This window comes from Rhopalosiphum maidis, chromosome 2 (genome assembly GCF_003676215.2).
Source record: "Rhopalosiphum maidis isolate BTI-1 chromosome 2, ASM367621v3, whole genome shotgun sequence".
Lineage (NCBI taxonomy): Eukaryota > Metazoa > Arthropoda > Insecta > Hemiptera > Aphididae > Rhopalosiphum > Rhopalosiphum maidis.
In genome coordinates this window covers 79,998,280-80,015,692 of record NC_040878.1, presented here as the reverse complement: position 1 = coordinate 80,015,692, position 17,413 = coordinate 79,998,280, and the positions used below count along the sequence as shown (strand labels likewise).

Sequence of the window (17,413 nt, the reverse complement as noted above, 5' to 3'; positions counted from 1 at the left end):
CATATTATAACTTTATATACCGACTGATTAGACAATCGGGATTGATAAAAAATGCATTGAATTAAATAACTTATTATAACGTATAAAAATATTTTGAGAAACACATACATTTATCAAAGACAGTCTTATAATATTATGGTGATAATATTACGAATACCTATAATATTGTATTATAATAAATAATAAGTTAATAACCATCGAGTGAACAATTGTAATATTTTCAATAGTTGAATTTTTTGTACAAAACTTTTACTATCTTGTATAGTGTTTTTTATCGTTTTTAACAAAATTGTACAGTTCTATTTTCCATTTTCTTCTTTTATTATTATTATTATTTAGTCTAAGTTTCGTTTAGTTTTCTTTAACTAGGTAATCATTTTGGATAGAAAACTCAATTTATTTGACTGATCAGGAATTGTGTTTAATGAAGTTTTTTTTTTGCTCAATTGCTCAATTCTTACATTTCTTAAATTTGTGCAGTGTACGCATAAGGTATTTGAGGTATTCCCACACAAATTCGAAATAATACGTGCGCATGTGTAGACATCAAATGATGCCTGTGAAAATTAGCTTTTTGGCTGTATCATACTTCCTGGTACATTTAAAGGTATATTATACGAGATTTGCTAACGTGCCACACTTGGTCTGCGTCGCGATTGCGTCGGAATGTAGAATGAATACAGATTGAAAAAAAAAAATAGGAAAATGTATTTGTAAGACTTGTACGCGACTCGAACTACACTTAATGATTAGTTTCGTTGGCGTATTACATACACACACACACACACACACACATATTATATATATATGAGTATAGTAAAATGGGAAACAGTATAGACCCTTAAATCGTCGTTAGAAAAACGATGTGGAAAAAAATGTGTGCCTTATATTCCGGAAAGTAAACTCAAATAATCTCTTAAGAGCCGTAAAAATGAAAAGCGAAAAAAATACAACACCCACAAATGGTGTAGGTTTTCCAACAGCCCGAGTTGGCTTCAAGCCCGACGTGAAATAAAAGTCATTTTGGTAGACTTAATACGGACATCTAAACGCTTATAAATGTATATATATATATATATATTAATAGTTATCGGGGTTTACACTTTCCGATAAAGATGAGATTTTTCGATATTGTTATTCCAGAACACGCATTGCACCATAAACAATACGATTAGAAACTAACTATATGGAATCATGATGAGATCGCAACACGGTCCTATTTTGAGTGTATGCAGTTTCATAAGGTATGGAAATAATACACGTGTAACACGATATAATATAACGTCTGTAAATAGAACGGAATTTTAAATTATTTACTACTCTTAATCATTTAGGTAAGATTTTTATTCTTAGATTCAAAAACTCTGTCATAGTATTAATGAAAATATAAAATATATAATATCCTAGGTATAATTAAATTTCTTTAACAACCTTCTTAAACGGAATTATTATTAATTATATTCTTGTTAATAACGAGTTCATTTTTGAACTTAAATTTGATTAAAATAGCTTGGCTTAAGTCATATAATCATATACATTTTTATTAAAATACCCGAAGTTCTTTGTTCTTTAAAATTTCATAAATCATATTATTCGTCATAGGTAAATCTATTGTTTCAAATGATAATTTCGATAATCTTCCCTTCTTCCCGAAATGTATAATTCTTCAAAAAAATACAAATTCATTGTCATTATCATATCTTTAAAATGTCTATTGTTATGTCTGCCAATGATTTCATTCGGTAGTCAACTTTAAAATTGCACGCATAAGCGTATTTTAATTTTTGATTTTTCTTTTAAAAATTAATTTGTATTGGTTAAGAATACAGTATAGCTGTATTTTATCCATCTCACTAACGGTATACCATTGAATATCCAATGTTTAAAAAAATTTGTTTCATTATTTTGTTTTTTAATTTTGAAACAAATTTGACCGTTATAAAATTTAAAATAAAATATATTTTCTAAGGCCTTTTTTTTTTTTTTTAAATTTTAATTTTAAAGCAAACTTTGAGTATTTCAAAATTTACAAAATCCTGTACACAATAATAAGATAAAGTCAAGGCAAGTCAAGTCAAAATGACATAATATATAAGTATATAACTTATATTCTGCGTAGCTATTAAACTAACCTTTATTAACTATTATTGCTACGCGCAATATGAATATCAGTTTAAACGAATCTAATTAAATCAGCTAACCCCGGAGTCACGTTCCATACGTCACGATCAGTGATGTATGACTGGGACTATTAAGATAATTTTTCAAACAATGTTTATTTTGAAATGATATAGGTCGACATTTCACCCAACTCACTACTCAGTAAACGCTATTAACTGCTTACACAGACATTATAATAGAAATCGTTATCAGAATAAATTCTGTGTACGACTTGACGACAATCCATCGGTTTTTCGTTTATAAAACAAAAACACTAGCATATCACTTTGCAACACTGCCTGTTTGGACACATTTCGTTCGATATATTTGAATTCCATAGACCGTGAAACAACCTTAACTGTAATAATATACCGTTGTATACAAGGTGATAAATCAGTGTTTGCTGGCCACTCTCATTTTTCTTTATAATAATACATTTATTAATTTTTTAACCTTTGTAATACTGAGTTATACTCAAAAACTGTATATTATTTTTTAAATAATAGTTTTATTTATACTGTTTAAAGAGTGGCACGAATTCGATTAAATTAGTTGTTATAAGGTAAAAGGACGGGGACTCGAGGAAAATTGTCCATTATGGAAATCATAATACGGCATGTTCGAAAGCCGAAAATGGACTGTCCTATACTTGTGCTGCATTTGTAACGAAAGTATTTGTGTATTATGATGTCAGGACCATATCGTCAACGAGAGGGGCAAGGAGGACATCACTTTCACTCTCTTGACCTACCTAAGCATTCCCCCGTCCGGGAGAACCTTTGAATTTAAAATGTATATATTTTATGTAATAAGACATACGAGGGATATGTCTTATGGCAGAATGAATAATGCACTAACATTTTTAAAATAAATAATATTACATGCATGAGGATTTTCATCATATGTTGTTGAAATTTAGCTGCAGTAATACTAAAAACGAAGGCCGCGAGTTTCAAAACAACCAGATAATATCGATCTAGAAAACCGTTCACAAATGTTCTTGACGATATCCTTTTAACGAGATGTGTGAGGGGATAGGTATTTTAATATTTGTTTGAAATACCTATTAGTTATACTTGAAATAATTTTAAACAAACAATAGAATTTTAAATTCCGATTGACCGATTGAACGAACAGTAATCACGCATGCCACTACATAATAAACGATTAAAACTATATCCGATATGTATGCATGAAAAATAGCAACGACATAATATTGTGGTATTTAATAATTATTGTCATTTTTAATATTCTTCGCGATTTAATTTTTCGATTTGATCTGTTACGGGTCTGTATTATACTATGGACGCTGTTAATTATATTATTGTAGTTGTTTACACGCTGAGCGGTGTGCCTGAAACACTGTGAGCGACCGACAACTTGTACAATATGTGATGTATAAGCTACTTTGTAAAATACTATATATACATATACTATATTTGATCACAACGATTAATCAAATGGGCTGACGACACGACGACTTTCGCCACTATTTCCCTTTAGCAGGAAACACTATTATTATAATAATAATATTAACATAGCTCGTATACTCGTATATATTGTGTTCATCGTCGTCCTCCGAGACACGGTCGCTTATATTATTATCATTAATATTATTGTAATTATTTTTATTATATTGTCGTGGTGCTTACGTTTATGATGAAATTTATTACTCGGTATTAGCGATCAGAACAGTTTTATGCTGCGAAATGGCTGAGTAGTTCGCCATCATTTCAAAATTGATACAACTCGAAAATATAATAATTATTGTTGCAATGTCATAATATATAGGTTTTCAGGTAAAGGTGAAATTGAATAGTCTGTATTTTAATTGATTTTGTATATTTTTTTTTATTGAAATTTAAGAAAATTGTTGTTTTTATATTTATAGTGTTTTTGACGCTAATATAGTACATAGAATATATAATTATAATATATAATTTTTTTATTATTTTTACATTATATAGAAATGGTAAATATATTTTTAATTACTTATAATTATTCTGATACAGAATGTTTGACAATGCATGTGATGATTAGTTTTTAAAATAGTAATTAGTGTTTTAAATTGATTTAATGCTTATGTCATATTTTTATACAGGCGCATTTCTTTCGTCCTCTCGAATCGCACTGTTATAACGGCGTATTGAATGATAACTGAATCCGTAGCGGTTTAAAAACATACGCGTGGCGGTGAACAACATGTATAGAAAATAAAACTGATAACCTTCCATATGGTACACGTCCTCTCATATTATCCAAGTTTCAGATGAAATTGTTGGACAAAACAACACGACTAAGTCGGTCAGGGAATCTCTAAGGTTTACTGTTCTCATTCCGTTGCTTTGGATTTATTGCCATAAATTAGCTACAGACGCGTTTCATTATACCGGCAATCAATTTAAGCATATTTATTTTTTTTTTCATCTCAACAGAAATTTAGTTTAATGATTTAATTTTTTGTATGTTCTGTGCGATTTAATAGTTTTTTTTTTACAACTTAACAGAAGGAGTTAAACGTAAAAACGTAGTAGTATATTATATTTTTTAAACATTATATTAGAGCTAAAAATAGTTAGATTTGTATTTTAATTTCTCGAGCATTCGGATGATTTTTTATTTTATCGTAACAAATCCTATAATATGTAACAACAATAACTTTTAATATTTATACAGCCGTTCCACAAGCGATAATTTTTCCATTTTTCTTATCGAACTTCAGAAGAATATCATAAATCCATTAATAACCGTATTAAAATCCTTCTTAGAAAACCGTTTACAACCAACAATGGCTGTGCCGCAATATTATAATAATAAATTAATAACATCTTGAATGTTTTCATTCGTTTTGATTGCACTCTTCTAAGCCATTTGTCATTATGTTATTATATACTAAGTAAATATTATAAAAATATATTAGATATAAATAGGTATTGTTATTGTAATTTTATCATCTACCTACTCTAATATCGTAGGGCTACACTTGCAATTACTATGCTGTAACAATATAGTTTGGCAGATAGCTTTATGAATAAAATAGTAATACAAATAACTGTAGTAGATATGATAATATTATACTATATCGTTGTAATAATGCTGAAGTAAATTGACAGCGCAATTGACGGTTTGTTGTCAAGTCCGTTTCCCCGTAAATTGACTGAAAAGGCGATGATATAACACGGCGAGAAAATCGTTAAGTTTTTTTTTTTTTTTTTGCCGTCCACAGACTAATGAATTGAATTTTGTAGAGGTATCACCAATAAACTCTTTCGTCCTTTTAACGACTATCCGGAAAGCTAAGCCTTTTAATTTTCTAGTCCGTAGGGCACGTGTATCAATATAAAGTCCGAACGAAATATTATAGTAATCAGCGAGACGCGTAAGGCATATGTAATTGAGTTCTCTTTACCGGCTTGCAACGATATTAGGGTTTGGAACCTGAATGTTATATTTCTCTAGATTTTGATTATTGTTGTACAATGTTACCGTTAAACATTGACGCTTTTTAAAATTTTAAATCTAGTGGTTTTCGGGAATAAACACAAGACACAACCATGACACTAATACCTGATAGCTATTATAAAATATGAATAGCATATTAAAAAAAAATAATCATAGATTATAGAATTCCACGAGCGAAATGTTATGCTCTATATAAATATCTAAATTATTTTCAAGTAAAAAAACGAGGAAAATTAGGGGTAACCGCTTTGCTGTACGGCATAGTATAACACTTATGTTTACTTGTTAAAAATGTACGTAAGAAAATAAGTCATATTGTAATATTTTGTATTAGATAATAATTCGAAATCTATTTTTATTCGTGCAGCGGTCATAGCGTATAGTATTTTCAAGAAAAATGTTCAAGATTTGCAATAATTAGATCGTCTACTAAGATTTTTCTGACACTTTTATAATATTTTATCCACCTAAGGCATTTTTATTATTACCTTAATAAATAAAGATATATAATATATTACGCTCATTGGAATTTAATATAAATTAAATATTTTATTGCTTAAATATAAATATATTATATTTACTAAAATAAGTATATAACTAAAATTCAAATAGTCATAATCGTAATTTCGATGGTTCTAATAGAAGATTTTTATGAGTTTTTATCTACATCGCAATAACATTGCAAAAAATTCATTATCTTAAGAACATGTTTAAAAAAAAAAAATAGCAAATTATGTATTTATTGTTATGATAAATAATAACTCATTTTTATTCGTTTTTTAATTTTATAATTTACCTTTAAAAATTTACAATTTTAGTGTTCCTTCCCTGTAGCTAAATCTACTAATTTATTAGATGTACTTTATCTTGATGAAATTGCAAAACTTTGTGCTTAAAAAAACTAAACAATTTATTATGAGTATACAAAAAAATAATCACCAATTAAATAATAAGTTTTAACAAGTAAACAATAATAATATTATCAGAAGGATACAATTTGGTTTGACGTCTTCATTATCTTTCCATTATCGTCCAATGTGCCTGGAAAGCAGATAAAGTATTTTGTTGAGTTATAACAAAAATAAATCATTAATAACGATTGCAGTTTTATTTAAATTCATCGCGTTATATTTTATTTTATTATTATTATTTTTTTTTTTGGTAGAGAGAGTGGAGGGTTCCTTATAAATAAGGAAAGTACTAGAAATGTTTTAATTTTAAATCAAGATTATTTTCAGGTCCGTCAGCATGGCACCCCGAATTCAACATTTCGAACTCTGACCACACTAAAAAATTAGTAACCAATTCATAATAATTTGTAACTGCAAAATCAGAATTTGTGACTTAAGTCTTATCCCTATAATTATTTATTTTTTTTTTAAGGGTAAAAAACGATTGTGTACGTTTGTTATCGGCGACACCTTTTTAAGCTACACGATTCCGTACGATTTTACCTGATTTTTATCTACACGATTGTGTACAAAGTTTTAAGCGTTGTTGTCAATTTTCACACTGGTATGCAGGGCCCCCACAAGGGGGGGGGTCTGATGGACCTTGAGTACAGGGGCCCGAAATTATATATGAGGGCCTTGCCGGTATGTATACCATTTGTATATTTCTTATGAAATGCTAAAAAAACAGCAGAATAAACTAAAAATGTGTTTCATGATACAGAGAACAGGATTTCAAAATACAATAAAAGATTATGATGAGTATAAAATTCATGAAAATGTTATTCAGTAGGTATTTAAAAGTAGTAGGTTATAGATGTCAAGGAATCCAAATTTAAGGATTTTTAAACAATTTATTTACGATAATTTTATTGAAATAATAATTGACGATTTATTTATTTATTAATTACTTTTTTAAGAGGTTCTGCGCAGTCACCCTGAATTATAAATTTCCACTTTAAAGCAAACTTGAAAGCCAGTAGGTAACTAATTCGTAAGGGGTACTATTATACTGAGCTATTGATATGATGGTTCCTTCTACATATCATTAAGCAGAGGATCTATGTCCGTGTACATACTTCGTCTATTGTAATAATATATATATATAAATATTTTCCTGGATTAGTTTCATAAAACTCATAATAGGTACCTAACTAATAAGTTATTACCAATATGTTTTTTTACATAGGTAACATTCATACATTTATCTAGAATGATTTAATTTGTCATGTTGACAGTATTGATTTTTTATAATACTTATGTACCATCTAGCCATGTGATTATTCTATTATAAAGATTTCTCATTATTTCGAAAATCAATAGGGTTTATTCAACAGTTTTCACCTCTACTTTTTTTATTAAATATTAAAAATTACAATATTTTCATTTATTAAACTATAATAACACAACTACCTGTATTTTCAAACAATAATCTATATACAAGTTAATCATATCAATCAAATTATATTGTTATAATATATGCGTTTGGGTCCACATAACAATTCAACATATATTCTGGTGAGAAAAGGCACAAGTCCACAATATGTCTTGTACCCAGTGGTTAAAGTGAAGGGGGACTCAGGGGGAGCCCTACCTCTAATGGTGGTTAAAAAACGTCCCCATTAAAAAATTATTCGTAAGGTACGCTAGAACGATCCCATTATAACCAAACGTCCAAACATTAGTCAATATCAGAAATCCATTGAGATTAAATCTTGGTTTTCATTTTTTATGAATTTATGTTATTCAATGTGTTTTCTTTAATGAAAATAAGATTCATGTTCTTATTTAAATGTTAATGATTGTTTTTTTTTTTTTTTTTTAATAGCACTATTAAATAATGTTGAATTAAGCTTCATAATATATTCATATACCTATATATATATATGTATAGGCAAAGTGTGAATGTGTGGTTTTTTAGCATGCTCACTACATCATGCGTAGAATTAAATTTATTAATTTATGCAATTCAAAGCACTAAAAACACTACATTTTTATGATTTAAATATTTTTTATCTGGCTATTCATAAAAGACAATCAATACTTACAACTTAATACTATGAGAAAAAATATTTTATTTTAAAATGTTAAATTTGTATAAAACATTAATTATTCTTATAAATGTAGTATTATTATTGTGGTTTAAATTTTTCATGAAATATATTACAAAAATTTGAAAACAGTGGGATGAGTATGTTACAAAACCACTGTTTATAGATTAAATATTAGGTATACTATAATACTATATGCACTAGACAGAAACATAATATATAAAATGATATATGGAACACTTAAAACTGTATGGAGACATTAGTCCCCCGTGGAATTTTTCCCACTTTGAGCCCTGCGTTATGTATTAAAAGCCAATGCGATTTTAGTACGCGTGCTAAAGGAACCAAGTCAATGTAAATGCCTCATTACATTATCACGTTGCTTGTTCAATATTGTGGACAATTTTAATAATTGTTTAGTATACTTTTATACTGTCTATAAGCAATTAGAAATTCGTTTTAAAATCAATGCTTTCTCACACCTCGGTTAAACAAAGCTAACCCCAAAAAAGGAAACCCCTAATTAGGGGTTAAGACTTAGGTCATAAATTTTGATTTTGTGGTTACAAATTATTACGAATTGGTTACTAATTTTTTAACGTGGACCGAGTTCGAAATTTTAAATTCGGGGTGCCAGGCTGACGGATCTATTATTTTCCTACAAAAAAAAAAAAAAATACAAATTTCACTATAAAATAAATACATCTATCGTTATCGTTCAGCTAAACATTTAAAACGTCTGAGGGAAAAAAACCGTACTTTGTAATCTCAGATTATATTGCTAACATTTGCATTTGAGTGTATTGTACTTACTAATGATAATTTACTACTAACACAACGATATGGTCAATCTCCAAAGGCATATACCTACATATTATATAGTAGTTGTCTGTAAAAAGCTTTTCTTAGAATCTGTACTAAAAAAGTCATAAAGCACCATCAACACCTAACTAAATTTATACATTTTCTTAAAAAAAAAAAAAAAAAAATAATAAATTGAAATATTTCGTGGAAACGGGTTTTCTGATATATTCCAACATTTTATATTGCGTTAAATTTATCAAACACTAGCCTTGGATTCGTATAATATAGGTACTCAGCATTTTTCCGAGCACTTCGGCTTAATGCAATGACTTGAGGACCCTTACAACGATTTGAAAAAAAATAGAAACAAACATTCAGTGTTAGCTCGGAGGGTACAAATGATTTTTTTCCAGAGCTATACATATCGGGTTTGCTCTTTGTAGTAAAGCTGGTTGGTTTTCCACAAACACGCTAAATCTATGTTACAAACGGAATATACAATATATTTACGGTGTACAAGTTGGACCCAAATATTAGAAATGTTCGAAACAGTATTTGTTGAGTTTCACGCTCGTACTTAATGCATTACGTTTTATGGTTATGAAATTTCAAAAATAGGTCTTTTAAATAATGTCCAAGTCATAAACGGCCGGCCGGCCAGTCATAAATAATAGAATAATAAATAGAACGATAATTGTTATTTAATAATAACCGTTGTATTACACTCGGTGAATTAATACAAATATAAGATGTATATAAAGCATATTATTGATAATAATAGTTCTCCAAACAATACATTTATTGTGACTGTTAAATTCGTATGCTCGTTGTATACAACTCGAAATTGTATATGTTTAATAATGCCACTCAAAAGTGATGGTTTCTTCAAATCTTGTGTATTATAAACGATTAGGCTCAATACTAATCGTTAATAATATTTACTTCATTGAAGTTAATATCGAATAACACTTTCTTGATTATCACATATGTTCACGACGTATACAAAAACAATAATAATTGTATTTTTGCGAAACTTGATATTTAAAATGCGTTTATAGTTATACAAATATTGTTTATTTGTAGGTTCAAAACATTTATTAATTGTCAACGCATAACAACGTATTATATGGGGAAAAAGTCAAAATTTTGATTTATATAATAAAAAAATGTATTTACTTTAATTATTTTCACACTATTAATATTGTCTACGAGATAAATTGTGAATGGCCGAAACGTAACACTTGACGAGAGAGTTTATTATTATTGAGGTCGTAAACCAATCGGGAAAAAAACGGGATTCCTAACATATTGGCTGCTGCTTTAATAAATTCAACCGAACTACGCAGCACACGGCTAGGATCGGTGTAAGTCTATTGCTGTATACCACTGATCACTTGGTTACTTGCAGTTTGCGAGTGTGATCTTTCGATGTCGGACCGCAAATAATTGACTGACATCAAGTAAAACAGTGTGTCATACTTTCGTGGTCGATTATTCGGCGTAGCCATCTGCGTATAGGTCCCGTCGGACAGATCTGGTTTCTCTTTCCCAAACTGTTTTGCATTTTATATTTTATATAACATGTATACTGTGTAATTTCAACACGGAAATATAGCGTACGCGAATATCAGTTAAAAAATCGAGTTCGATCCATTTATACGAGGCAGTAGGTAGCATAATACTCGACAATAATTAGTACGCACCGTTTCACGTTGCACCTATGTGCAATCTCACATAATACGGCAGAATAAAACTGCTCATATATGACTAAGACATAGCTCACAAGGTCGTGTGCATAATAATATAATATCTGTTGATAAATAAACACCGTCGGGTTTAATAATTTTTCGGGATTAAACTATTTTACTTATTTTATGTTCTAAACGCGCAGTTGTGTACGATCATATTTACTCTGATTTATCCATACACGATTCACGAGGTGTTTTGGATGTGTATAATTCTATCCGAGGCCCGTGTACCGGCGGCTCTTCTTCGTACGGCGACAGTTTCGTCTATATGTTTGTCGGTAATCGTAAAAACGTCACATTAATCAGACCATATAAATACTCTAAACGCCGTTTAAATTTCTGTGTTTGCCACACGCGTTTTGGATGTTTTTTTCGTCTATAGCCTAAAGACGGATAGTTTATGATTATTATGGTTCATACCCAGCGAACGCGTATGCTATTCTCATCGTAAATTTATTCGGATAATTTGATGATTTAATAATATAATATATGAGATAAGTACCCAGGTATAAGAGTCCAAGAGCTTAAAACCTATTGAGCACTACACATTTTTGTTTCTCTTTAACGTGTTTCTTTATACGATAATAGATAATGTAAAATACAGTAAATATTTAAGTGCGCAATTATCATCTCTTTATAACTCATTTTACAGAGATTTATCCATGTTATTCCAGTGGCACTATTATTTATATGAAGTTAGTTGCAATTGAGTTAAAAAAAAAAAAAAAACTTTATATGAGCGTTTTTTATATAATGCAAAGAATATTGAATAATATTATTTTTTATTTAATTTTCCATGTTCTATAATTTGATTGATTGTTAACTAGAATTTATATTTTATATTTTGATTTCGGAAACTTTGCCGTATTATTTTCTAATCTATAAAAAAATAATTAAAAAAAAATAAATTAAAACTGTTTACTTCTTATTATAATACCGTTTTTAAATTAAATCAGTTTCCATCCTTTCCTTTAAATTTATATTAATTTAATTTATAACTAATAATATATATGTTTAATAAATAATGAATAATAGTTATATGAAAAAAAAATTATTTACCTTTCTTAGCTGTTACTAATTAAATGCATATTGTCGTTGTAAGAGAGTTATATGTAAAAAAAAATTACATTTCTTTTTTTTTTTTTTAATTTGGCTTACCTACTACTTGTAAAATAAATTGTAATTATAAATGAATGGATTTGTCGGTCAAATGAGATTTGAAAGCACTCCGAAAAATTAGTTCTAGAATATTACTTGACCACCAACATAAACCATTAAAGTGATTGGAATTATCTTTATTTAAGATAATAGATTAAGACTTGAAATCAAGTGTAATAGACAATAGAATACAGTATATATTTCGGTTACTCCTTACAAAAGTAACTAACATAGTTACAGATGATCAACATAATAAACAACTGAAAAACAGCTATTAAAAGATCACAGATAATGATCGGTTTATAAACTTACACATTTGATATACATATGAAAGAAATCGACAAAATAATAATTTGAATTATTCCGATTTTCAATAAAAGAGAAAAAAAATACACCAAGACAGCTTTTCCTGCGATTTTTAATACAATGTTTAACCAATTTCATTCTTAATATTATAGCTGGGTATACCTACTTTATGTCTACAGGAATATTTCTTTTTGGCTTATGTACAAAGTCGAATCTAAGAATATACATTTTACTTTATGCTACCTCTCATGCGTATAATATAATAACAAAATAAGCCTCTTTTTATATTACGAAATAGAAGATTATTAAGCTCAAAACTATTTGATAAAATATTATAATATAGTGATATTTATACTATATATCATGAACACCATGTTGGTGTATCATGACATTTTTTTTTCTGCGGTTAAAATAATAATTTTCTTGGAGTTTTGATTAATGATTATTTTTAAAATGATAAAATTGTATTAAATTTAATTTCACCTCAATACAATTAATGCACAGTGTATACCTATTATATTTCATAGTAGTTTTTTGTTGGTTATTTAAGCTAATATTTTTTAAATTGGACATTTTTATTTAAGTTTGTTTCAATTACACAACCGCGTGAAAAATACAATTTACCTATAAATTAATCCGTTCTAAATAATCATATGCTATATAATAATTTTGTAAACACCCGTTTAGTTTGAAAAAAACAAAATAAGTTAAGATTTTATAATATTATGATCTAATTATATGTATATAACTATAATTATAGTTATATTGAAACCATAAAAATTAAAACAATATCTTTCAGTGAGACAAATTTTTGGTAAATACTTTTTTTGAGATTGATTAGGATATATTTTTTCCATCGTATGTTTTTAATTGATTTTAATCTTAAAGAAACACTGAACAACTTTTGTTTGAGCTCTGATTCAGTTTAATTTCTAAAGATGTCAATAATTTAAGAAAGTTAACATTTACTTTTTCGTTTCAGGGTTCATTAATGATACAAATAAGTACTTCGCCAAAAGTCGGATTGTATGTTTTAAGATTTTATCGTATCTCTTTTAGTGTAATTGTATACAATTTTAAAAAGTTTAAATAGTTTGATAATTGTTTCCTACGCACATAATATACATTTTACTACATTTATTATTTAAGCAAAATACATTACCGAGCACTTAGATGTATTGCGTGGATATATTATGTTAATTTTACTCAAAGAGAAAACAATAGTTATAATTTATTGTACGAATTAGCCTAATCATATATAATAATGAAAGAGCTTCAATTATGGTGTAAAGATGGAATTTAAATTTTAATTAACGTGAGATTTATATATTGCATGCGGGTCGCCTCTAACCTCTGTAACGCGAATGAGACATTTTAGAAAAATTATTATAATTGCCATGATTACTACGATAGAGTTATCGCTTTTTGATTTCAATCACAGGTTTTGTTTCGTATTGGTAAAATATTGATTGAGGTTGGATATTATTATTCATACATCAACGAATATTACAATTTATTAGACTTTTCCAGTATAATAAGCAAAAGAGTAAAGTTTTTTTTGTGCCAAAAAACAATAATAATTATAGGTACATAAATAACAGATGATTAAATTGTATAGATTAAAATTGTTAAATTACAACACTATTAAAGTATCAAGATGATGTATTTATGTTAAAATAAATAAAATTGCACATATGAAAAAAAATATAGTAATAGATCAATTAATCATAATCCACGATTAATAAGTAATAATTCGATAATTATTTTTGATTAATTTTATTTAGATCTATTTTTATTAGTTATACAATATATTTTAAACTATAAATATATAATATCGGCCCATAAAGATTAATACCAATTTCATATTTAATGAAATTCATTATTCAGTTTGAATTATAAAATAAGTTAAACGTGACCATTTTTAATACATTATATACATATTATATTTAAACGATTCATGAGTTAAAATAGGTGTGTTCGAAGAGTTACATCATAGAAGTCAGTAAAATACTATCGAGAACACTCTATTTATGTATTCCTTTTCAACGTATATAATTTTTATCGAGCAATTAAAATTTAACACAATATTTGGTACCTACCGGTAGCAAATAAATTCCATTTTGACGTGGTGCTGTCGACGTTTTGTGGAATAAATTTTGTACGAACCGTGCAATAGATGTTTTATAAGATCCGTGAGCGGTGACAGCGATGACTAGCAGATCAATGGGTTCGCCATGATGGCGTTTTCAAAAACGTGAACGAGATAAAAGAAAAGTAATGCAATTATTTGAAATAAAGATAAAATAAATATAATCAATATTCCGTGTTAATTCCGCAACCTGCCGGTATGTAGTTTTTCGCTGAAATTCTACGATGATACGATTGTTATAATGATGAAAATAATATACGCAACGTGTTAAATACTATTCAGCATATTTTATGTATTTTATCAATAATAAATTCCATTGGTTCAAATATATTTGTTTAATCTAAAATCGTGTGATACTTAAATATTTATATGTATTTTTTCAGTACTAATGTTGGTGAAAAATGAACTATAAATTGGACGCTATGTCATCTATGGGTTACTCTTGACAGATTATTATTCAATATATTTGTTTCCCAATGTCCATCACAATATTCACAACGAGATATTTTGAGTTTAAATTTCATTTATTACTGACCAAAAATAACTCTGTTATTTCTAATTATTAAGTCCGATTTTCTCGCCCTAGCATATGCAATCAACCGAGAAACTAAAAATTAAAAAAATGTGTGTGGTGGTGATTTGGACATTTTCACGACAACGTATTGCAAAACTGCTGTAGTATAACCTAATAATAATAAACGGAGTAATTTGGAATGTTAAGGAAAACATGTTATTAGATAAGAACGATACGATGCAGGTGGCTTGGTGGTGTTGATGGTGGTTGAACGGGTCAAAATGTTTGTATCACCCGAGCTTAAACATTTCTTTTAATCCTATTCTAAAACCCGACACTATCCGAAAATGGATGGAATTTATATAACGACCAGGCAGGTTCGATTACAGATATATTATATTATACAACAAACCATTATGGGAATAAATAATTATCGTATCGCGATATTGTCAGTACTTACATTTTAATTGAATACATCTTATAAATTCAAGAATTTTTTGACACGTTAGACCTAATTTTCACAATATTGATAAATCATTTGTGCATGAAGAACTTAAAAAAAACTCCTTTGCGCAATTTTTTTTTATTTTTAAAGATTTAACGTTTTAAATATAAAAATAAATAAATAATACAATAAATTGATTTAATAAATAAATATCGCCTTCACTGTCGAAGAACCATTTGAAAATCAGGTCAAAGGGTTTTAAATGCAGTACAAATAAAAATAATTTAGAATTCTACGTAATTTAATGTTTACTTGTTTAGAAAATACAATAATCGGATATTGGATTACGTGTGGCATACTTCTAACATAACGGCTTTACGAACTTGATGAGTAACAACGGTTCATAATATGTTTCTACTGTGTGGGGCGCACGTGTTCGTGTGTATTTGTGTATGTATGTAAAATAATATTTAATAGCTGTAGTAAATAGGTAATGACGTTATGATGACATAGGTATTCAGTATTTCAATTATAGAAAATTAATAGCGTATCTCCAAAAGCTAATCAATTTGGTGCACTGTCACCCGGCAGAGTCGATGAAATTCAATAACTAGCAAAGTTTTACAGGTTTGTTCTATTTTGGTAAATATACTATAAATAAATATCGTTATACTTACCGTGGTGAATTTTCTACGATAATATAGAGATCATAAGACTCGACTAGTTACAGAATCTGTCTGAAGTGCGCCTCAAATCGGTTATACGTACATAGTCATTGAAAATACGCGAATTGCGCAAGAGTGGAATAAGTATGATCGATAGACCGGCACCCTACAGCCCAGGAAAACGATATCGAATACACAGAGTGAATAGTGTAATTTTTATGTTGTTAGGTTTTTAGTCAATAAAAAAAAAAGAAGTACCAAATAATGTATTATAAAGGTAGGTATAATTTAATGAATTATATTTCTAAGATTACACGTTAAATTAACTAGGACATTAAATTATACTGGGGCCGAGTCTCCGAGGACTCGTTAATAAACAGCTCTTATGCCTCAAGTGTTTAAAGCATCAGCGCAGTTATGAGTGTTGAGAGGTTAAAGATGATGATTATTGTACGGCTGTTTGTACGGTTAGATATGAGGTTTACCGCAGAATAGTTTGTGATATTTATTAAAAAAAAAAAAAAAAATAAATAAAATATTTTTTCACAAGTCATTCACATTCGGTGTTGTATTCACTATTCGACCACTAATATTTGTGTATAGCAAAAAATTAAAATTAAGAAAAACGTGAGATATTGGTCGACATTATCTGACTCAGATAGAGGCGGCGTGATATACATTTTTACGATACGTCGTTTCGCGTTTAAACAAAATACCTGCGCGCACGACGAACCATAACGGCGTAATAATGTGTAATTTACTAATGATAAAATAAACGGCACTATATGATATTTTACCGTATTCAGACAAAGAGACATCCGAGTGGTTGTTTCACTTTTATCATTCGGACCTCGTCGGTGCCTGGTTTGTACACGTGTGTCGGTGCATTCGAGAGCCAATAAGTCCACGGCATATTGCCCGGGGGAGAGTCTCGGAACGATAATCTACCGACGACGAAAACGAAATGTGATATGCACAACAACGAAAAAACCTGATAGTGG

General features: G+C 28.5%; 1 protein-coding gene across 4 annotated transcripts in view; it reads left to right on the top strand.

Annotated features, from left to right (window-relative positions):
• Nucleotides 1-17,413, top strand: part of LOC113551894 (cell adhesion molecule 3-like) — a 405,828-nt gene that overhangs the window by 140,764 nt on the left and 247,651 nt on the right. The window contains exon 1 of one of the 4 annotated variants that reach the window (XM_026954458.1): nucleotides 16,142-16,197. The exons of the other annotated variants lie outside the window; for them this stretch is intronic. The gene's annotated coding sequence lies outside the window, so the exon portion shown is untranslated. Of the gene's footprint in view, nucleotides 1-16,141; nucleotides 16,198-17,413 lie in introns of those variants that run through there. 4 annotated transcript variants of the gene reach the window in all.